The sequence below is a fragment of the Melitaea cinxia genome, chromosome 18 (genome assembly GCF_905220565.1).
Source record: "Melitaea cinxia chromosome 18, ilMelCinx1.1, whole genome shotgun sequence".
Lineage (NCBI taxonomy): Eukaryota > Metazoa > Arthropoda > Insecta > Lepidoptera > Nymphalidae > Melitaea > Melitaea cinxia.
Window position 1 is genome coordinate 1,846,510 of NC_059411.1, and position 6,000 is coordinate 1,852,509.

The window sequence follows — 6,000 nt, forward strand, 5'->3', positions numbered from 1 at the left end:
TATTTAAACATTTTGAAATTATTAATTCAAAGGGAATGGGAAAAATAAAAAAGATTTGTAATCAAGTTTTGCTGTCGTTGAAACTAGAGACATAAAAATTAAATTTATGGTATTCAAATAAAAATAATCAAATACGGGATTTGATTTTAAAAAATGGTAAAATGGGGCACATAGCCTCAGACAACGTGAGTAAACAGTAAAATTGAATTTAAAACATGCAAATACCGAAAACAGATTATATAGACAGCCGGGGAATGCGGGGGAGGAGGGTAATAAAATGTCCGCTCGGCTGCGCGCGCGCAGTCATAGAGTAAATGAAGGTAGAAGATTTTATCGCACCGTAACCAGTGCGGTGATTACATTCCACAAATCATGGCAAAAGTGGTTCCTTCAATCTCATAAACAAGTAGAAACAAGTCTCATTAAACTTTAACACATGGCCTCTTTTATAACGAGATTTTTTAATTACAAAATAAAAATTTCTAGATTATTCACAGCGTCTACGGGTAAACAAACATAAGAGCTTGAGTTATTTTTCTCATAATATCTCTTATTAATATAACTTTTTTATATTGAAAAAGTTATTGTTGTGTATTAATCTTTGAAGGCATGAGAACAAATTTTTTTTAAGTTTCACCTTTACTTGACCGGAAATGCGATACTATCACGCATCTATGCACCGCGCCCGGATTACAAATGGCTCTACATTTTTATAAAAAAAAAAAACTATTTCTATTAGAAAATAAAAAATACAGAAAAGGTCACCCGTTGTTTTGCTTATAATTTACTTCGAAGCTCGGATTATTGCTAATGCGTAATCGCATTTAAAGATTACCATCGATAATATAACGCCACATTAATATACAAATTGTACCATTGTATTTTTGTATCGTTTTACTAAAAGTTAATATCACCCATTGTTCTAATAGTGATAACTATATTGAGCAGAACTAATTACAATTTTACGCTAACATATTTTCGTAAAAAAAAATTTAAATGACCTTTGTTGAATTTAATTACTCAATTTTATAAAATTATATGAATGGTGATAAAAGATTCATTACCGAAATAACTCTGTGATGAACTTAGATTATAGATAATAGGTCTGATTTTATTTGTATTTTCATATTTGTCGGATCATTTGCAGTTTCCTTTATTGTTTAAGTTATAACGTGTTTTCACCACAGCTTTTAACTTTCCGCCTTCAAAAAGAGGTTAGTTATCTTTAAGCAAGCAACATTCAACTCATTTACATATAACTTAAGCTAGTTGTGTCTCGCGGTTTTACTGGCGTTAATTTGAGGAAAAAAATAGCCTATAGTCTCCCTCGGTAAAAGGGCTATCCAACACAAAAGAAATTTTCGCATGTTGAGACAAAAAATACAAACTCTTCAACTTTCTATCTTCTATGGATTAATATAGAAAAAATCCACGTACAATTTTCGAAAAGGTTATGTTATGGAATCTAGACTTGAGTCAACTACAATGTGTACTCATATGTTGTATACCGCCCCATTAAAAGTTTAATGGGGCGACGTGTATGTACATTATAGTTTTTCGTATAACACACTATAATCATGGTGAAATTATACTTTAGTCACAACCAATCTAGAGGCATGAGACCGTCCCCTCCGCCTGAGGAAGTCTCTAATTTTTGGGACCAGCGACCCGTAAACCCCCACTTTCGGACAATTAAATGCTAATAAGACTAACATAGGTACATATATAAATACGTAATGCGTGTGTTCTAGATACACATTGATTTTACATCGAGCACACTGATCCGTCCATTACGTGACACATCACACAGTAGTGTCATTTGACAACTTAAAATATCCGTTGAGGTGTCACTAATATTAATCAGTTCTATAACTTTCTATGTATCATTGGCAAAATCGTATGTACTAACTATATTGATATATCATTGTGTTTCCTAGCAAACGAAAAAAACCGACTTCTATTACATCGACAAGTAACCACTTTTACAACGAGACGTAAGTACACGAAAAAAATTAACAAACGCACTAGTCGTCACTACGATTTTCGAAGGTTCCTTCGATTTCTTTAGTATGCTTGGAATATCTCCTTTCCAACAAAAAACAAATGATCAAAATCGGTTCATAAACGGCGAAGTTATCCGCGAACATACATAAAAAAATATATACATACGGTTGAATTGAGAAACCTCCTCCTTTTTTGAAGTCGGTTAAAAAGCCATTACCACAAAAACGTTTGTTAAAATGTTATTTTATATAAAGTTTGGGCTTTTGTTAATTGTCATGTACTTTGGCCATAGTTTGTTTTCGAGAATTGCATGAAATTAAACACGCCATTTTAGAATATTACTGTACGATTTCGAAGAAATCTTTTTGTGTCTAGAACCTCATAAAACAAGGAAGCTCAGAGTTATGTAACACTTTTACTTTTTTTGGTGTAATGGCTTTCAAAAGGCTATAAAAAATCGTGCTTTTTGTCTAAACAATCCTAAACGTGAAACAATAAATTGTTTGTAAACAGGTGTGAAAAATCGAGACAAACAATAGCATGCAATGTGCATATCTTAAAGTTAATATTCATACATCCATATGAATTTAGTAAAAAGAGGTTATTTTAATATTACAAAGACACTCAATTATATATATAGATACACATTAGTCCCTAATATCAATAGATTAAACAATAAAGATGTATCTATGTTTATAACGTATGGGGATTTAAACTTTACTTCATAAACATATGATTATTTTACATAATAAGAATACTAACTTTAACTTATGCACATCCATCTTGAGATTTTTATTGATAATATATCATAAAAGATCTCAGTAATAGAGAGATGAGAATATTTTTTACGACTTGCAGTTATTATTACAGTTTGTTTATGGGATAATCTGTGATCTGATCTAACTGTTTTATGGTATGATTAAAACAAGCCATATAATCAAGCATCGGCTAATATCAGTGAAGTAGTTACTAAAATACGCAAAACAATTTAATCCAACTAGTCCACAGTGGTCGAAATTCGACCACAAATAATTAATTTAAATTATAAATTTGAACATTTTTTTGGTTCTGTTGTCAAAGACTATACTTCTATAATAAACAAAAGAGTATATATGCGTGTGTGTGTGTCAAATACATGGTAGTGTGTGTCTTCTCTACATAAACTGTAAGAGTGCGAAATTTCATTCTCCTCCGTTCACGCAATTTTCGTAAAAGGGGGTACAAAGTTTTTGTTTCGTGTACCTATGTTAGGGTTAAATGGGATTAGGAATTATGCTAATTTTAAGATATCTATACTAATATTATGAAGCTGAAAGTGTGTTTGTTTGTTTTATCGCGTTCTTTTAGAAATTATTAGTTCAATTTAAAAAAAGTCTTTGTGTTTTGGATAGCCCATTTACCGAGGAAGGTTCAAGGCTATTTTTTCTGTATTTATATGAAGAGATTTGCCATGATACAATATTATGGCAGATAATTTTTTTACGAATCATTTTATATTCGTAAAACTTTATGTTTGTTTATAGGATAATCTAAGGGTCACACTCGAAACTGTTCTGTGGTCTGGTTCATAAATTATTGTCTCATCAAACAACAACTAATATCAGTGACGTAGTGACTAAAATATGTCGAACAATTAAATCAATATCGATATTTACTCGAATGATATTAAGAGCAATACAGAAATTAAAAAGTAAGCCCTTGACTCGCATGAATGGACTCTAATGAATCGATAACAAAGTATCAATTGTCGTTTCATCAACTATGTTCCAAGGGAACGTTTGATTTCATTCAAACTGCTATGTGTACATTTTGTCGCCGATCGTAAAAGGAACATAAAAATAAATACATTATTTAAAGTAACTTTTGACTTGCCCTAAATAATTTTTGTCCCACAATTGTCGTTTAAGCCACGTCGTCTACCTGGCCCGCTGTTCCTTTGTGCATTTTCAGGCGAAATGCATTGTTTGCGTAATTGAATAAATGCCTTCATGTAAGCCCTTTTGTCCGTCTCCCCGAGGGTTAAGGACGCGTGAGACGAGTGATACATCTAGATGGGATGGTTGTAATTTTTTTCGCAGATGATTTCGTCGTGAACTTATTGGAGTCGCTTGACGGACTCGATCATCTCGCCCCAGATGCCTACGCGGCTACCTGACTGAATTACAATACGGAACCCGTCATTAAATTCATAGCCTCGTAATCGAACGTCCGAGGAATGTGGACATTGCGCAAGCGATTGATATTAAACTCTGTTTAACATAAATTAAAGCGCACAACGAGACGCCGTTTAACCCACACTTATTACCATACATATCGGCGGGCCAGCGACGAAATCGCTACCATACGCGGTACCCTGTAATTTATAATAAAAAATCTATTTATAAGATAAAATAAAGCATCGAGCAGCTACCTAAGATGTCCGGCGATCGATCTTGAAGATCTTTTAATAAATCAACCGTCTCGAGCCATTTTGACGCTTGTCAAAAGCGATCATATGATTTAGAATTGTCCATCCGAGCGGTCCCCGAGCTTAATTATTCTTTAATGCGTAAAGGTTGAATTTTGTAATTTAGTTAAGTCGCCTCCTATTTAATAACTTTTATGCGATCGAGCGGGCAGGTGATTTATACTTTTTTTTGTTTTGTTGAAATTTCAATAAAAAGACCGAGCGAGCTATACGGCTACTGAAGTAGTTCATGTTCTAAATTATAGTGTATTAATACAGAGCTGGTCTGTTGGCGTGCGCGTGCGCAGCGGTCACGTGGCGGCGCGTCGATTGTTTCGGCGACGGTTGCGATCGGTCGCGATCGGTCGCTCGCGAATCGCACGTAATCGCCGGCGAGGACGACGTGCGAATGTGTATATTCGCCCGGTTTACTGCCGTCGTAAAGGAACGTAATGAACGAACGCCTTTATGGTACACTTGTAAACGTCAGATATCACTCATTTCTCTTAGGGTCGAACAAAAAACGCCATAAATATTTCTTAACAAAACGACTCCTACTGAATATTGTAGCCATAAAATTCGGTTCTATAAATCGAGGTTCGGTTGTTCGAGTTCGGGTCCATGATAAAATTAAAAGAACTCGGACGTGGGACGCAACGGGGCCTTTTGTTTGCTTAACCCTCGTGTCGTCTGAGCTATAAATATGTAAATTATAGAAAACTATTCATAACTAACAGGAATTCATAAATATCTCGTCGTCGTCCGTTCGTAAAGGTAGTCGAAATATGCGACGGCCGGTAGCACGTCTGCTCCACATTTGCTTCGCTAAGTAGCTCGGACTCTCGGCACGTTTTCAAGTAGTGAAATATCCTTATTCCTGAGGAGCAATTCGTGGGATACTCGATTCTTGAATATTCGAAACACATGGTGGAGTGTGGGACGGATTCGATCCGAGCCAAACATTTCAAATGCTTTAGTATCGTTTGTTAAGCGTCATCCCATTAGAGCGGGACGGAGCGACGCGTGAGAGCGGGACGCGCCGAATGAAAGGCGAGTTTTTCGTACGTTTTTTGTCCCGAAATCCGTGCGTTCGAAAATTTTATTTTTAATACAAGAAAATTATTCAAAAGATACGAGGGCAGGTAGAAGACGGCCCGGCCGGGGTGTTTGCTTAGTTTTTTTTTCTTTATCTCGCAAAGAATTCAAGTTGATTTATGGCCGTGGTCTGTGACGATTTGTGACCTGTAATTTCTGATGTGAGTTTTGTCACTAGCGGACGGCGGACGGCGAACGGTTGATTTATTAATTTATAAATCCGACGAAGGCGTGATCCGGTTTTGACAGTTGACCGTAACGTGTAATTTGAGTTCAACGAACATATCATTTGATGACGGATCATGACGTGTCAAACTCGGTTATTGTCTTCATCTTAAATACTGTTATTTATGGATTAGCCTTTTTTAATGTCGACACTTATATACTTTATATTGTGCTTGAATATCGTAGTTTTAAAGGAAAGCCTCTATGTAGGTTAGCTTAGGTTAGGTTAA